The sequence below is a fragment of the Dermacentor albipictus genome, chromosome 8, assembly GCF_038994185.2.
Source record: "Dermacentor albipictus isolate Rhodes 1998 colony chromosome 8, USDA_Dalb.pri_finalv2, whole genome shotgun sequence".
NCBI classification, from domain to species: domain Eukaryota; kingdom Metazoa; phylum Arthropoda; class Arachnida; order Ixodida; family Ixodidae; genus Dermacentor; species Dermacentor albipictus.
The window spans coordinates 36,545,519-36,563,701 of record NC_091828.1 but is presented as its reverse complement, the minus strand read 5'-3'; positions in this window follow the sequence as shown (position 1 = coordinate 36,563,701).

Sequence of the window (18,183 nt, the reverse complement as noted above, 5' to 3'; positions counted from 1 at the left end):
GAACCTCTTTGATGCCAGCTTGGGTCACTCGGTATGTGCCAGTACGAGTGTGCAACTCTTTGATAAATGTCTTTGAGGCCAAATTGGTAAAGTAGGTACACACCGCTGGGAATGTGCCGCTCTACGATGACAGAAAGAGAGCATCACACATCTCGCGATTGGTATTGATGGTAATAGGTTTGGAATTTAATCGAGCTGGCCACACGACGTATTGCTACCGCCGACACGAGTTGCATGTATGAAGCGTATACTGCAGCAGGTCTCCTTTTTCACGCTTCTATATGAATATACAGAGCCATCAAGCACTGCCACCGCGAAGCTTGCGCATGGTCTCCGAAATGCATGGTTGGCCGGTGCGCACTAACGCTAAGAAACACGTGCTGAGGCAACCGGGCTTCCCTCTGTGGCTTTTTCCTGGACACGCTGCGCCATCTAGTTGTGCTGTCGAGAGGTGCACGCTTGGTCTTTAAAAAAAGCATGGGGTTTTACGTGCCAAAACCACTTTCTGATTATGAGGCACGCCGTAGTGGAGGACTCCGGAAATTTTGACCAGCTGGGGTTCTTTAACGTGCACCTAAATCTAGGTACACCGGTGTTTTCGCATTTCGCCCCCATCGAAATATGGCCGCCGTGGCCGGGATTCGATCCCGCGACCTCGTGCTCAGCAGCCCAACACCGCTTGGTCTCCGAGACGAAAAGTGTGGCGCGCTAGTGCCGGCTACCTCTAAGTGTTGTTCCCTCGTTTGTCGCATATGAAGTAGCACATATTCACTGATCAAAGTTTATGAGGGCTTCATCGAAAAGCTGCCCATATTCAGTGCAATCATGATGCACAACACCAATGCGTTGGCGTGAAATAAGTTTGTTTAAAAACAATACGAAACATGTGCATTTGTGGCGCGGCCTGCTAAAATTTCGCGTTGCGGTCCTAAAGGAACCGTTGGGACGTGAATGGCATTCCGCTCAGCATCCGCAAAATTGAATAACTTTTTTCCGACATTCTAATACGGTACGTTTCCCATGACACATACCTAGGGCGCCATAACGTAAAACTATTCCAAAATGTTTTTATGCCAATCTCCTGACGTCAAATTTGCGTAACCACCGACGCAAGCATCAGGCGGTCACAAGCAGGATTCTCTGAGCAGACCAATTAGAAGCTCTCCACATTCATTGGAGGTCACTTTTGCTTGCTTGAAAAACGAATAACGTTGCCTACAGGGAGCGGCTTATCTTATCTTATTGGCTGACAAGAGGCGAGGAGTACGCTCAAGTGCAGAGGGATTCGATGGGCCCGAGCCACTGCACTGAAAATCGATAACCGGATGAAGAGTGTGGTGCCGGCGTCTGCGATTGGTCTGCTTTGCCTTACGTGCCTTGCGGTGGCTGGTCAAAAATCGCAACGGCAGGCAAAGGAAGGTTAAGAATGCAGCTAAAACGAATCCTCATCAAAGAAGAATTGGCAGAACGAGGTCTTAAATGTGCCGAAAGTGTTCGAAAACGTTACATGGACACGCAAGAAGTTTTATTATAGGCAAATAAACCCATGCTGTCCAGCAGGTGCGAGAACCCAGTGCCTGAGCAATAATGGCAGCCATGTTTTATTCCTTTCAGAATGAGGCAGCCTGCTGCTATTCATAAGAAAATTGATTTTTTTTCTGCATAATAATGCATCTTCAACGCGTACACGTCAGTTTGACACGGTGTGCTTTTTCAGATTTGTGACGTCGCCTGACAGGCAGGTGAAGTGGGTGCATCCCAAAAACGTTTGACCAATAGCCGAAGGCTAATGGCAAAAAGCATCGAATTGGAAATTATTTTTTTTTTTGGTCAGATCATAGATATCAGCGTGTACATGTCATATCAGATGGGGAGCTTTCGCGGTTTCCGTTACTTCGCGTGACAGAGAGGTGAAGGGGGGGGGGGGTGGTCCAAAAAAGTTTTTGACAAATCGCGGAGGACTGACTGCGGAATTGGAATAGAAAAATTTGAAATAGTTCTACGTTATTGCGCCCCTAGTTATCCAAATCGGCCTCAAACACATTCTTTTAAGAGCGGCACAGACAGAATGGCTCTGATCTAGTGTTCGAAGTCGGCGTCAAAGAGTTTCATTGAACAGTACACACCCCATACATAACTCGTTTTGACGGTGGAAAAATGTTGAGTGGCTATACTCATTAAAACCTAAGCGCGTTACTGACGAAGGAAGAACAGCATAAGGTATCGTTCAAAACATTTACTTTAGTGAGTGGCTTATTTTTTAACAAAAATCTGAGAATAGAGCTTTGGCGACTGCTCTTATGTTTCTTTGCGTGTATTTGGGAATAGCGAAATCACAAAGTTACAAAGGCAACTGATACGGCTTCGTTCGTTTAACTTACAGATTTCCTCAGAATGTTTTTAACACATATACGCAATATATAGCAAAAAGGCTATAGAGTGTCATGGTGGTATTGCTGAAATGCTCTATAAGGAAGTCTGATTCAGTGTTACCACAGACACAGAACATCACCAGCATAGCTGCAACGAGAAGAAGCAAGGATCAATCAAACTCTGAAATTTGCAGCCTTTTCAAGTTGTAGTGAGGGGGCAAAACACGACACTGTGAAAACGTGTATTAGGAATTTTACTTTTATTGGCCGGAATAGGAGCAAGAAAGGGAAGCAATACCTAGATCAAAATGATTGTGGCAAGCACAGTCACCAGTCGTCGAATATAACATAACTGGCTAAGTCCATCCGCTATTTTATGTGAGTCACAGAACATGCCATAGTAATAACTCTGACACCACTGCTTTAAACAAAAGCTGTCACCAATTATCTCCACTCAGCTCTTTATAGCATTCAGGCCCTGATATATGGAAAACAAATAAATGTATAAATTCTTTGTGCTTGCTCACCTTCAAGAATTCAGAATGGTTTCGGCGTGGCGTGCTCAATATTAATAGATAAGACTTGCACTATGAAATTGGCGACAGCATTCAAGAAATTTTTTATACAGTAGGCGCTTTTGGTGCTAAGCGATAAATTCGTAGCAGCGAGAATCCTGCGAAAAATGGTCATGGTCAGAAAGTAAAATAATTTATTCTTGACACTTCTGAGGATGCTGTAGTGGTTGAAATATGAACAATAAAATGAAAAACCAAATAGTACCCAACAAAGAAAGCCTACAAGCAATGCAAGAAAAAAATCACCAATTTTTATTTGGTTAGTAGTGTTATTGGAAAAAGCTAAAGTGCAACAAACGACCAGTCACTGCCCTTTCGGGCGAAACATACATCCTCCAAAATATGACTGCATTGTTTTATCAATTGAACTGCAGCGTGGCTTGTCTCCTTGAACACTTCTCTGAGCAAACGTAAAGTCTACCCCCGGAAGTGTTATCCAGCACCTCTTACAGTCGCCCGGGCGGTGAGTCGCGCTGGCTAACAATACCAAGGCTAGGTTTAAAACAGTTACACATATACCTACCGCACTAATGCGATGAAACACCACAGTCCGCTCTGTGGTGGACCATAGGCCCTGTCGCCGGCAGCCGAAGCCATAATGCTGCTCCAAAAACGCTGTCTCCGTTACGCGATGCCGCAATGCGACAACTTGCGATGAGATGCTTCCGCGGGCGGCGCTGTATATGCTTTTGTCCGTGCGATGCGACTGTCGCGTTACATTTCGTGATAACTGTAGGCAAGAAAACGCACTTGAATCCAATCACCTTTACATTGCTGATTTGGTTAATTATTGCAGGTATCATTTGGAGCTTCTGTGTAGGGCTTCAAACGGCGAACACAGGTAACACACAGCAAATCTCCCTTCTGCCCTCGTTGTTTGATCGTGTGTAATGCGTGCGCACGCAACAGTTGTTTTTCGGTTCCTTCTCTTTATCCTTCTTTTTTTCGGCCCTCTTTCCCCTCCCACAGTTTAAAGTAGCAATCCCAGTGCAACCTGGCTAACCTCGCCGTCCTTTCTTTGTTTACTCTCTTTCTCCCACTTTTTCTGTTGGCTTCATATTGGTCTTACTGACAAAAATGAAGTTACTTGGGTACCCTGCATCTTCTAGCCCAGCACTTTTTCGGCATTCGTAGAAGGACGTAGGTTTACCACTGTTTCCAAGGAAGCAAAACATTTCGCTTCTCTAGTAGACCGAGATACGTTTATTGGAATGTGAATTATATGCAGACTCCAGGGGAATTCTAGCAGGACCATGATGTTCCCTGTAAATTTCAAGTATGGTAAGATAGCGGCCGCGCACCGTCGCGCCTTAGCGGTAATCTGCGGTGGGTACGAAGGCTTCGCTCGCCGAGAATTTCGCATTGAAGAGGGACGCAGCCCGGAGGCAAATGCGCTGGCCGATGCTGCCACACCTCATAGCGCCAGTGCTGTCATAGGGAGTGTTTGTGATCATTGAGTGAAGCGTGCTCATGTATTCCCGTGGACGAGTGATACCATGCTTTGTAACGTAATCGGTGAACAAATGTCCACTAGAATTTATATGACCACTGAAACTACGTTACTTGTATCGTGTTGTATAATACTTTATTACAACAATCAATGCTTCACTTTTTCTCCACAACTGCGACTTTCTAGAGCACTGCTCTCAGGCGCCCGTCCCTGCGCTGAGCGTCGGCGCAATAGGCTGGACGAGCGAGGCAACCGAAGCATGCAAAAAGAGAGCGAACGCGCAGTGCAGCAGATGATGAAAGAAGGCGATAGCGAAGAGATCACGAGCAGGAAAGCGGAGGACGAGAGTATGGCCAAAGCGTGAGTAGGAAATCGGAGTGCGGCTCGAGAAGTGCTCTACCACCGAATGATAAAAAAAAAACAGCGAACTTGGAGAATGAAGGCGATGAGTAGAGTGTGCCGTCAACCGCACGTCGTTGGCGCCACTACTGCGGCATGCGGCCAGCGCGTCCACCGATCTCACATATGGAAACAAAGCACTGGCGTGGGCTTCGGACCCGCTGCGCATGCGCTCCTTCGCCTGCGGCACCGCCGCCGCTACAGAATGCACCTCTGCGCGAGCCACGCGTTCCCGAGTTCACGCTTTCTTTCTGAACAATGAGCGACGCGACTGCTGCAATTGCGGCGTCGGCCTCTGCTGCTAAAGGAGCTGCCCAAGCACAGGCCACGAAATATCCGCCGCGTAGAGGATCGTGCTGTTCAGGCTCAGCTTATTTGCCTGAATATATCGCGAATTGAAATCAACTGAACAGTTGCGCTCAAATTTCGTATTAAGTAGTATCCTAATAGTCGGTGAATTTTTCTAGTGAACGATTTGAAGCATTTAAATGTTCCAGTACACCTGTCACTATACCAAATACTTTTCAAGTCGTGGCGTCTATGAGTGTCCGCTTTGCGAGCGAAAACACAGCGCGTTTTGGAGCTGCATTTCGCCTGTAATCTTGAGCGACCACAGAGAGGAAGTCCTATTAGTTGAAAGATTTTAGGCGTTTGGACCTGTGAACTGTAGTAATGCGGCAAATGCTATACTGTGTTTAAAAACTTCTATTACATAAACAATAAAAGTGAAGCAATCACGAATGTTTAGGTGCCCTACATCGTGCCTAAGCAAGCTTGGCAGTGAAATCTACAAACTTAGTGCAGATGTACAATAAGCCTATTTATTTTGCAATTCCCTTCTACACCTTTCTGGAACTTTAGGACACAATATTTTGGTTAACTATCTATAAGAAATGATCTATCCTAAATAATCTTCTTACAATATACACATCAAACCCCATTTAGCCAACATAACCAAAAAACAGGCGCACGTAGAGAAAACTGCCTACTCTATGTTCTGTAAATACCATTCAGACTATCTAAGTTTATAGATACCATTTGCTGGCTGGTATGGACATTATCTAATAAATGTGTCTTGATGTCGTCGTCATTTCTGAATATGCACCAGGCACCAACAAAATATCCAAATGGGGGGCACTTCTTCTGTAATTCTGCAGCGGCTTTAGCATCAACGTTGCTCTGGGGAAAGAATAATGGAAACTCTGTGCGCCCCAATTGGAAACTTCCGACGCGGAGCTGGTCCTGGCAGTATTGTTATCTTTCGCTCTAGCGCCTTTCAGTGAGGATTATTAGTGCGTTTAAATAAATAAGCTGAGCCTGGCAGCATGAGGACTTATCTCAGTATAAAATACTGAGATAAGTCCTCATGGCGTTAACACGTGAAATTGTATTCATGCCGAAATAAAGCATACGCAATAAAAATAAGCGCTTCAACAAGGGATATCGAGCAAAAATATAAACGAGTTTGTTACATATTTATGAAAACAAAAAGATGACTGGCTGTAACCAGGAACAAGCTCGACATTAACCCGTGTACAATGTGCTTGTTCAGTAAGGAGTCTCAGTGTAGCATCTCCATATGAATCGGCTTTGCGCTTTGTTTTTACATTTTAAAGTCTGTGCGTAAGATTATTTTGGGGGAAAAAGAGAGCCTCGAGTATAATTTACCGGCATGAAGCGAGCAGTTGCTCTCGTATATTGGTACTTCATCCTAAGTTAGTGAGTGCCGCAAAATCGCATCTAGTGGGGACTAAATAATTCAAGTTGCTTTCAAGTGTTCAACTCCAGTTTGTTTATATACGCACAGTGATGTGGCGCCTCTCTCATAAAGAAGTACATTTTGTAACGAAAAATGTTTATTTTACAGCGAGGCGGAACAAAGAGAATCACCACCAAACTAAACCAAGAGATGTGTAAACCAATGAAAACACAAAAGATGCACCTGCGCAAGTTGCAGTAGCGGCCGGTTCACGTCTTTCTGGTAGCGGACTAGTTTTCTTCGTTGCACAGAGGCCTCTAAAAAGCGACTGTGTGAAAAAATACTATAGCAATCGCATTGGGCGAAATAACTTCAACAAACTCACTGAAGGGGCGCCAGCATCGTGGTCTTAACTGTGACACTCATACTTATATTGAAGCGGAGTCTTTTTTACTCATTTCAATGCTTTGCGAGTACGCTCCCCCGGTTTGGGAGTAAATGTTTCACTGAGTATCTCCAAAAATATAAAACCAAAACGAGAGGCATGAAGCAACGAAACGAGCGACATTGAAAAGACGATGTCGGCAAAAGAAGCAATTAGCAAATGAAGACAATTAGAGCATGTCAGTATTTTGGATTGTGGCAATTGCATTACGTTTGAAGAAACATTCCAGAACATTGGCGACACCAGTGTTACCTTTGCGCAAATGTAAATTTCATTTGTGTTCTTCTGTATAAAAATTTCCATCATTTGCACTAGCTTTACACAGTACTTTTTTACATATACCTATAATAAAAAAGAAAAGATAGGTTTCCTAGACACTGATTAATCATAACCCTGCAATATAGTGAATATTTTTCCGCTATGAACCAATGCCATATTATATAGGGCGTGAAAATTAACAGGTTGAAAATTCAAGTGCAGCCACGGCATGGGATGCGAATGCTGCATTGCAATTGTGCCGCTTATATCTGTGAAATTAGTCTCACGCATCTGAACTGCGTATAGATGCGCTGTTTGCTTGTACCGGCAGCTAGCGAGCGCCGCGCACCCGCGTCGCTTCTGTACAAACGCCTCTGCCGTTTAATCGCCTTGTTTACGGACCATTTACTGCTAAGGCACTACGCTTCACAACCAGCCAATCCAGCAAAACACTACACATGTTCATGGTTACATTGCGCTCAGTTTTACAGAGACGATATAAGTGACGGACGGGACGTGGACGGCTATGCTACGTCCACGTCCACGGGATTTGTGCTACGTCCGTCCACGTCCCGTTTTTCACTTATGTCGTCTGTGTAAAACTTAGCACAATATAACCATGAACGTTCACCAACTAGCCCCCTTCATTGCTTTGCTAAACTACACATGTCAGCGTAATGCACGTAACAGCAATGCCACTGGCAAAGAGGTTACTGTCATTTGCACTTGCCACGAAAGAATCCGACTGGGAGTTTTGTTTCACCATGTACTGCGAAGCTGTACTGCCTTTAGGGCCCATACTTACGGAACTGTTACGTAGCTTCTTGAGCATTTTGCCGTCGCAACGCCGATCGCACAGGTATGATGGCTATCTCTGTGCAAAATAATTGTTGAGCTGTCAAGAAGTTAGCAATAACAAAACCTGTAAGACGGCTTTCGGGAATACGGGCAAGGCTAATTGACACATAAGTATAGTATTAGAATCGTCGGACGATCTCGCCGCTGCCACCATTTGTTATAGTTTTCGGACGATCTACGAGCTGTAGACCGATCTCACCGCTGTCATTCAGATGTAAGATCTGGCAGTCGTAGCTGTAGGAAGGAGCTTGACTCTTCGTCGGGACTTAGGAGAGCAGGATTCATTTACATGTTATTTACAGTTGAACATGAGATACATCGACAGTCTGGCGCAACTCCCAAATGGAGCCCGCAAGACGAGCATACAGCAAACGAGCACACAGCTCACTAGTAAATTTCGAGCACGACAACGACCACGACAACGAGCACACTCTAGCAGCCGACAATCGCTGCTTATATGCACTCCGCTCGACGTCATAGTTCGACGTCATCGTTCGACGTCACCGTAGAGCAGCTGCCTCTCCGCGGGATGGTTTACACACACACACACGCACACACAAGTTTCAGTGCCCCCTCCGAAGGCAGATGACCTTTGCAGCGCAGCCGACGTCAGAGGGGCTTCGTAGAGCTCGGAGCCGTCCCGGGTGGCGTGCCCGGGTACCACATTGTCTGGTGTCTCGAAAAGCGCATGGGAAGGTTCCGCCAATTACTTCCCCTCGAGAACTCCCCTGAGCCGATCCCTCGCCACGTGGCTGTCGGTTATTGGCAGTTCTCTGAAGTGCGCCACCATCCCGGTTGGATCGCAACACGTGCAGCGGGCTGAAATAGCTGCAGGCCGAACCTAAAAATAGTCCTAAATTATGCTAAATTTGGGCATGAAACCGCAATCAACGCATGGGCTACGATGGGTGCCATGTTCGCGGAATCGAGATATATGTCCACCACTGGGTATTTTTCGTGGTAAACCTCAATAAATGTACGCGAGCCTTATTGCATACTTTTGAAATGCGATCGTTGTAGCGGGGAGTCAAAACCGCGACCTCGGGCTCAGCAACAGAACTGAGCTACCACGGCACCTCGGAATGAACGTTGGACGTATCTCCGATGTGAACATTTTTGTGTTTTTGCTTGCTTCAAGCACAATTAATTTATGCAGCTCCATAACTTTAAATAAGCAGCCTCACTTTTCCTTTTTTGTTTAGAAGTATACGCGGCTTCAATGCGGGCCTCGGTGACCGCACTCTGAACGCGCGTAGGCCAAAATCACTCGTGCGTCTAATATGCGGTTCAAAAATAGAAAGTAGTAAAAATAATACTGATCTCTTTATTGCACCATCTCTGGACAACCAAGCGTCAGTTTTACATGTGAGATCCCCCCGATCTATCAATATTTTGCTTGCAAATTTCAGATACAGGTAAGCCGACGTCATGGGCAATCAAGATATATGGATGTTGGAAAGAATACTAATACTGACAATAAAATGGAGGGCCGCTGTTACCGCCTATTCTTCTGCCTTTGTCTTTTTTCGTATAGATGAACCGCATTGTCCTCTTCCTAAAATATAAAGTCAACGTAGGAATATTTGTATTCTCAGCTATGTAGGCATGAACAGCAATGTTTACTAAAATTCAAATATATCTAAACGAGAGATACTTTCTTCAAGTGTATACGAAATTAATAACGAGATGCAAGGCTCAATAAAATTTCACAAATATTGAATGTGTGATCTCGCCTTGGTATGCAACGGTTAGTTTCTGTGCAAGTTTCATTTGATTTTCGCTCTTTTTAGTGATACATCCTAGCAAACGAGCGAAGAAGGGGAACAGAGGGACTCGATTTTGTCAATCACGACTACATAAAGCCAACGGAGAAATAAACCAAGCAAAGTATCGCGGAAATTTGCTTTAGTTGAAATTGAAATCTTGCGAATAATGCAGAAAAAGGAAGCGAAAGTGGATGATAGGTAACGCTGGAAGGAGCCGAACCCACTACCTCCGCAATACGCGTGCGTCGCACTACTACTTATGCTAAGGTGACGGCTATGGATCCGTCCACTAATTTGTGTATTTATGGTTTAGGAGATGTAGTCCTAGCAGTGTTAGCTAGCGCCACTCATAGTCATGGTGGGTGAATGTGGAACATCCTTTTTGCCCGATGACGTCACGCAACACGCGATCTCAAATAAATAGGCATGTGGCTAATAAACCGTCGCATGCTACCTGATTACATCAAGGCTGCCAGATGCCAAACCCTCGCTATGAATAAACGACGGTAGAAGGAGAACAGAGGGGCTCTATTTTGTTAATCATGACCACGTAAAGCCAGCAGGCAATGAAGCCAAGGAAAGCATAGGGGAAATCAGCTGCAGTTGATATTGCAATGTAGCAAATAATGAAGAAAAGGGAAATACAAGTGGATGAACTGTTCGCCGGTGGGAGCCGAACCCACAAACTCCGGGTTAGTCGTGTTTTGCACATCCAATTTTGCTACTGAGACGGCTATCAATCCGTCCACTAACTTCGGCATTTATCGTTTACTAGATATAGACCTAAGATTGTAAGCCTGCGACACTCAGAGCTATATTGGGCTGATGTGGAACTTCCTTTTGCGACTTGCGAATTCCCACAGAAAACAGAATCTTCACACTGGAGTCCCCGCAGCAGTAGCCACAAGGGCCGGTCTCCAGCAATTGAACTGCTTGCGACGGCAGTATTCTCTAGTAAGGTACGCATCTGGAAACTTACTGCTGTGGAACGATGGAGTAGTGGTCGTTCATTTACAGTGCTGAAAAGCCCTACTTACAAGCGCAAATTACTTTTATTCCTGCGAAACCGCATCACGTGGTCTGTGGTAGCGTAACTCTCCCGGTTTTTAACGGTTTATCACTATGGTGATTCATGCTTCGTCCATGGGCGATATCAGCCCATATGTGACCACAACAGACACATTTCCGGTTGCGAAAAAACTGGCGTTGTATTGGTGCTCTAATTCCAGAGAACCAAATGTGACCCGTTTCTTCATCACCCAAGTGAAGCCGCCAGTGTGGCACCTTACAAGTTAAAAGGATGTCCGCATACTTTAGAAAGAATACAAGTAAAATTAACCTAAATTGGCGGGTGTTCCTGCCAGAACCCACTAGCGTACCAATTAATTTTTGACCAAAGGAAAACATATTATTTCTCCGACGTTGCGGCCGGGCTTGCGGCCTTTATCGTCCCTGATGCAGGCCCGACCGCGGCCGAAACTCATTACCACTGTTGGTTATTATGCGAAGCATACTAGCCGCACAACCACGTTCTTCCTTGCTGCGCCGCGCACGGCCGCGTAGCTACCATTGAGGGTATGAGCCATTGTTCATTGCTGCGCGTCTCATATGTGGATCTGTTCTCTTTTAAGTTTGCTATGTTTGTTATTAGGTTGCTTCTATTATGCGAACCATACTAGCCGCACAACCACACTCTTCCATGCTGCGCCGCGCGCGGCCGCATAGCTACCATATGACGTCATAACAGCTGCGAAAGCGGAGGCTCAACTCGTGCGCTCGCATGCGGCCGCGTAGCTACATAGCTGGGTCTCAGCTCGTGCGCTCGCCTTCATGAGTTGTTTCTTCGTCTAGCCGAACCAAATATAGCCAAGCAACAGCAGTTCACCAGGCTAAACAGTGGTTCAACAACTAAAATAAAGGCTAGTATGCTTCGCATCCTGGGCTTAACCTTAGCTAAGCCACAGCAATTTTATCACTGCATGAAAACAGGGCCTGAAAGATGCGTCAGTGAGAGTTATCTTTGTCATGGACAGATCTGCTTGTTGCACACACATAATTATTCGTTAGATTTTAGTATTTCCTAAGTGTTTTGAAGCGTGTGGGCGGAGAGACATAAAAAAATTCGTTAGAATTCTCGATATAACTACCAAGTAGATTTCAAGTGTTTGTAACACCAGAATATAAGATAATGTGTAGTCAATCGATCACCTAGCAAAGTGTATCTCATGTCCAACTGTCCCACAAATTTCTTCACGAAGCAAGCACCTTCACAGTTCGAACTCTTCTGCGCAGGATTCTTGGCGGCCACTGTTGGCAAAAGTTCGCACGCTTCTCAGTCAAACTGTAAGCATGTATTGGTCGGGGAGCATTTGCGTGAGACCAGGAAGACCAATTTATTGGCATGATTCGCACGGCATTCTCACAGTTGCGAACCCAGTTGGCACGATAGGGCTGTAAGAATATTTGAGAATGACACCATAACGCAGACTATTTAACTCAAATATTCTATTTACTGGCTGCTGCTCTGAGCGGCAAAGTTAGTGCAAAAGTTTTAAGACTACAGAAGGAGAAGGCCGACATTTGCAGGAGCCACCATTTGGCAAAAGTAAATGTAAGCCGCACTACAATTCCAACTGAATAAACAGTCCCTGAAACCCACAGATGTGCGGTGCCGTCGTAAGACGTCGTTCCATAGCGGCGCTATTTACCTTTCCAACGTTCAACCGGCAAATCTAATTATGTTGTCATGGCAACAACCTGGCCGAGTCCTGGAATATGCCTGTTTCCTCTGTGAAACTTTCTACGCTATTCGTTCTGTCAATACGTGCCGAAGAAAACGAGAACTGTTTACGCGAGATATTATTTGGGCTCTTTCAGCTCAGGGTGGTTGGATCACCAATTACTCAAGACGGTATTGCTGAGTGCATGCGAATGTTTAAGAAAACGAGAAATCTGCCTACGCAGAAACAGACGCACGTGGAAGCCTTTCCAAAAATTGTGCTAGAGCGAGGTAGTCACATCTTTCCGTTCGAAGGGCTCATACCGGACTAGAACACCTTAAAGAAAAAAGTAATCGATTACAATTACGTGAACCATAAATGTTATTAATTGCAGTTACCAATTACTACCCCATAAAAATAACTCAGTAATTACCGAAAAGTAATGAATTACTTTTATGTTACGTTACTTCCTACATTCAATAACATAAAACAGGAATACGCCAAATATACCGGGTATTTCAGCGAACACTTTCAAAATATTTTAAGAATCGCTTGTGGTGGATAGCAGATTTCTAGCCCAAGGATTGATATTCTCGAAGATTCGGACATCACTTGCAGAAAAAAAAAATGAAATGTATAACGGACTAAATAAAAAAATTCACTAATTTAGTTCTAGCAAATTATCGTATGGTGCAACCGTGAGCAAAAGTATACGGACTACAAGGTCACCGAACAAGCTAGATGTTTTCGTAAATGGCGCACATAAACGGAAACTGACCATTGCACTAGACAATTCGTAAGACCAAGTTTGGATTGCAGTCTCTGAAGTTGCATTTAAAGACAGCGGAGAAAACTAGATTTATTGCGCAATCCCTGGTCCGTATACTTTTGCTCGCGGGTGTGCATAACATATTGCAATTTACGCATTCTAGCGAGTGAGACTGCAAGGCATATCCACCTGAAAAGAATTCTGTGAATGACACCCTTTTCAAGATATTCATTCCCGAACTTTGCGGAGAAATGCATTGGCGTTCCAGTTACTTTTGTGCCTAAATGCGTTAAAGAACATTTTGGTGAGAAAGTGGAACGACAGTGAATTTTTATCGCAAGTTTGACGGTGCATAGTTTGTAAATAGTTTCATCCATTCAATTATTTTCGCGAGGATATGCCTTGCAGCGTTGCCCGCTAGAATATGTAAAATAGAATATGGGCCATAGGATAACTGGTAAAAAAAATAATTAGTGAATTTTTGTGAATTAGTCGACTACACGTTTCAATTTTCTTTGCGAATAATGTCCGCCTGTTCGAGTAGACAAGCCCATGGACTAGAATTCTGCAATCTTCCGCAGGCAACGTATCAAAATGCTTGAAAGTGTTCGCCGAAACACTGTATAAAAGGAGCTGGCCTGGCTCATTCAGTGAATGGTTGCATGTTTATTTCATTTTTATATTACAATTTGTATCGCTCATCTTCCCTGTTTCTTTTCTGGGGACATCAGCAGAGACACTGAGAAATCACTCGATGTGCACGTTGGAAGTAATTATGGTCTTCTAGCGTACGCACAAAAGATCATGGGTGCACAATTCCGCAATGCTCGTGTCTGCGTCCTCTCTGGAGCATCGCGTCTGTTTGTTGTTGAAATTCGGAGACGCTCCTGGTAAGGAAAAATCTGCAGGTTATTTGCTGGCAACATCTTCCAAAGTGACCCTAGGTGTGGAGTCACCGCAACGCAGGTCCAGTACGTCCCCAACGTCTGGAGCACCTCATGCCGGCACTCTTCACTTGTTCGCCATTTAGATATAAACTGAATATCGGTATGGGACACAAGCAGAAGTTCATGTTCCTCAAAAGGGTAACGTGATTAAAGATATAGCAATTTCTCATTTAACCTTCAAAATACTGTTTCTGTGCGAATCGCAAAACATGTGTACGTGAGCCACTTATCGTGCAGGCAGAATAAATTTGTACGTGTAAGGGGCAAAGCCTTGGCTATTTGATACAAATTACAGACTACTCTAAGTGATTAATTGGGCAGCTTTTGTTATCGTCAATAGATACGGTCAAAAAGCACATCCAAGATAGGTGCACAAAACTCGGGTTTGCGTGTTGAAACAGGCACAACCCCAAGGCTGCCGCGTTAGACGACCAGAGGCATCATGGTGTGGGTCCCTCCAAATTCAAGTGCTAAAAAGTGCGTCTGCCGTAACAGCTTGTCCGCGAATACTGTCACCTGTTACATGTAATGGGATATGGAAAAATTCAATTGAATTACAGCGACCGTTACCTAGAAAAACAAGTAATCGGCAAATTTCAAAATTACCGGGAAATGTAAACGATTACAATTAATTAATTGCACGTAATTTGTTACGTACAAGATTGGTTCACACACAGTCACAAAAATGAATATAGCCTTCTGCACGCGAAAGTTATTCACAAATTGCCTGGATATTAACGCTCGTACATTTCATTAAAGAGATATTAACTTAGGGTAGCTTTCAAAAATTGTATGCGTTTTTGCATCAAGATGACGGTTTTATACCGTTTTTGTAATTCACAGCTTACCCGGCGAGCAGATTGTTTGTATCAGTCAATGGAGGTAAACACTCATCGCATGTTTCCTTTTTACTTTAGTTATTTACTTAACTTTTTACCTGCATTGCAACAAGACAATGTGAGAGGGGGGGTTAGGTAGCATAAACAATACGTAGTTCAAATACGAAACACTCTTATATAAAGCTTAAAAATATATATTTGCAAATTATGCAAAAACGCAGTGTATGCAAGAAGTATACCAAAATTACTTTCAAAAACGTGAATCAACATAGAAAAAAGCAAGGTTACTAATGTAGACATAATTTATCGTGGTGAAGAGAAGTGCATAATCAAGCATGGATACAACGTCATCTGGAAGCTGGTTGCATTCCCGTAATGTTTTTGAAAAGATTGAATTACCAAAAGCGTGTGTTTCATGCAGATACTCTAAAAGCTTTCGTGAATGGCCTCGAAGTTTCGAGATCTAATATTGATTCTAAGAGGTATTCGCTTAAGAATAATTGTAGCCTCATAATAGACACGGTGTATAAATTGAGGCCGTGGTTTCTCCCTTTTCATTGATGATAGATTTCATACAGACGTCCTCTTCGTTTTAAGTGACGGCCTCCCCTTATTTTCCATGTTCATTCGCTGAGATCTCAGTGATTCGTAATGATTGATCATCAGCGTTGGAAGAGCTCATGGTGGAGATGGTGGTGCCAAAGGTTGGCCAGAGTCACCGATTATTAGCCCATTGGCTGCGCAGTCACTTGCCTAGATCAGGGTTGCACACCAAACTTAGCGAGATTCTAAACGTTCTTCTACTTCAGCCGAACGTGCCACGCATTAACTGTGATTGTTGAATTTTTTGCTTACTGAAGGGCCGCTAAATATTCGGCGTCATCGAACTCATGCTATCTTCAACGCGTCTTCTTATGTCACTTTGCTCAGTGAAGGCTAAAGGTGGTTTTCTTTCAAAGTGAACAACGAGAAAGCACACAGATGGATGTAGGTCCTTCCGTATGTGCTTCAAGACACTGTTAGCTATCGTTAAGCTCTGCAACCTTAGCTTATTCCTCGTTGAAACGTTTCCACGTGCTGATAGGCCTGGAAACTGTGTACGTTGTTGGTGAGGCTGACAGGCCACTCCGAGGCAATATAGGAAGCCAGCCTGCTAATAGTCGTTTATCCGCACGAGTACGATGTTGTGTACCATAGAAATTTTGCGGATACTCTCAGCTCAGTAGATCCTAAGAAACCCGTCTTTCATTGTCTGAAGGCAACTCCTGCCATCCTACTGAGCAGAATTCTTGGACATTGGCGGACGTGGACGTCAGCGCAAACCGCTTGTAAAAGAACTGCTGCGTTTCCTAAAATAGGCCGGATTGCCCCACAAATTGTGACTGTGAAACTGTGCGCTATTGATGTTTTATGTCTCAATGGAACATTCACACTGTGTATGACTATGGGGAAAGTTCACAGAGTGTGTTATAGCACCCACACACACATTTCGTATATTTATTTCTTCCCTTTCTTTCTCCTATATTTCGTGCCAAGTTTCCCTTTCCTCAATGCACTGTAGCAAATCGTCGACGCCCTCTTCATAACTTTCCTGTCTTTCTTTTGCTTTATGCAACTTGCTTGTTAGTTGTACACAGGCATGACAGGCACTCTTCAGTAAAATTTTCCAAAGTGTAGAAAAGACTTAGATAGTTGAGTTCATAGCTTTGGCAGTAGCTTTGGCAGATAGAAAAAGTGCCTCGAGTCATGCCAAAATAACTTCGCTCACAGCAGCCCAAGCATATTCTGGGCGACATAACCTAAAGCCATTCTAAAATGTTTTTATTCCTTCTCTGCAGTCAGTCCTCGACGACTGGTCAAACATTTTTTCAGTCTACCTCGACTGTGCCTGCCTGTCATGCGACGTCGCGAAAACTGCGAAAACTTCATTTGTGATATAGACCCAATTAAAAGAAATAAAGAACGATATGCCTAATTACACATCCTTTTCGTCATTAGCCCTCCGGCAATCGTGAGAAATTTTTGAACAGCCTGGACTTTACCTTTTTGTCATGCGACTTCACAAAATCACGAAAACTCACGACGTTAACGTGACGTGTACGCATAAAAGATGTATTAATATTCCAAAGAAAACTGAACATTTCCAAGAGGAACCCCATGATGCATGCCTTGCCGGTAACCTAAATCCGTCGTCAGGAAATTGGACTAAAACTGATTGGAGTAGTTTCACACTATAGGGCTCTCGCATTTGTATCAATATTAATGCCGATGGTGGCGATTATAATGGTAAAGATACTGGCTAGAGGCAGCCCTTTTAATCTGTGTGGCGATAAATATAATCAATTATAAATCCCCGAGACGAGAGTCAGGTGCGGCGAACACAAGTGGCAATATTTTCTAATAGTCCATATTATATTCAGATGTCTTTATTCTTAATCGTTGGCTCAGGCGTGGCTAGGACACAGCTGCGCCGACATTGTTCTTGGAAGTCATCGCTTACTGTGACTAGGGAAAATAAGGGAAAATGAAATGCAACTTAGCTCCGTAGTGAACGATGTTAGCTGAAGGTGGTGACAGGAAAGAAAGTAAAGAACGTCAAAAAGAAACAAAGCAAATATGCTGCTCGGCCAAGCCGAAAACCCACTACATTGCGCCTCAGTCGAGCTATCACCTGCAGTAAGCAAGAGTATATACATTGGGACATAGCATCTTTTAGTCTTTGTTTCTTTGTATAGCATACCTCATGAAAAGCTCAGGCTAACGTCGAAGCAAGCAACTTCTTCCCACGTAGTCCACTTACCATTAGTGGCTCGTCTATGCAGCTGAAAGGCTCGAGAAAAATGGTAAACAATGATTGCATGCCGCTTGATATGAAGTTATCATATACGTTTATTATCTTGTGCTATTATCATTGCACGCTTGCGCAAACTCCCTGTTAATGAAAAGTGTAGAAAGGCGCACATTTGCAAAAATTTTTGTTCGGAGGACATTCAGTCGCAAAAATAAACCGAACATACATGTGCCACGCTAACGATGTGCTAAGATGCGGGTTCTTTCAAAAAATGTGAAAGCGATGTATACATCTA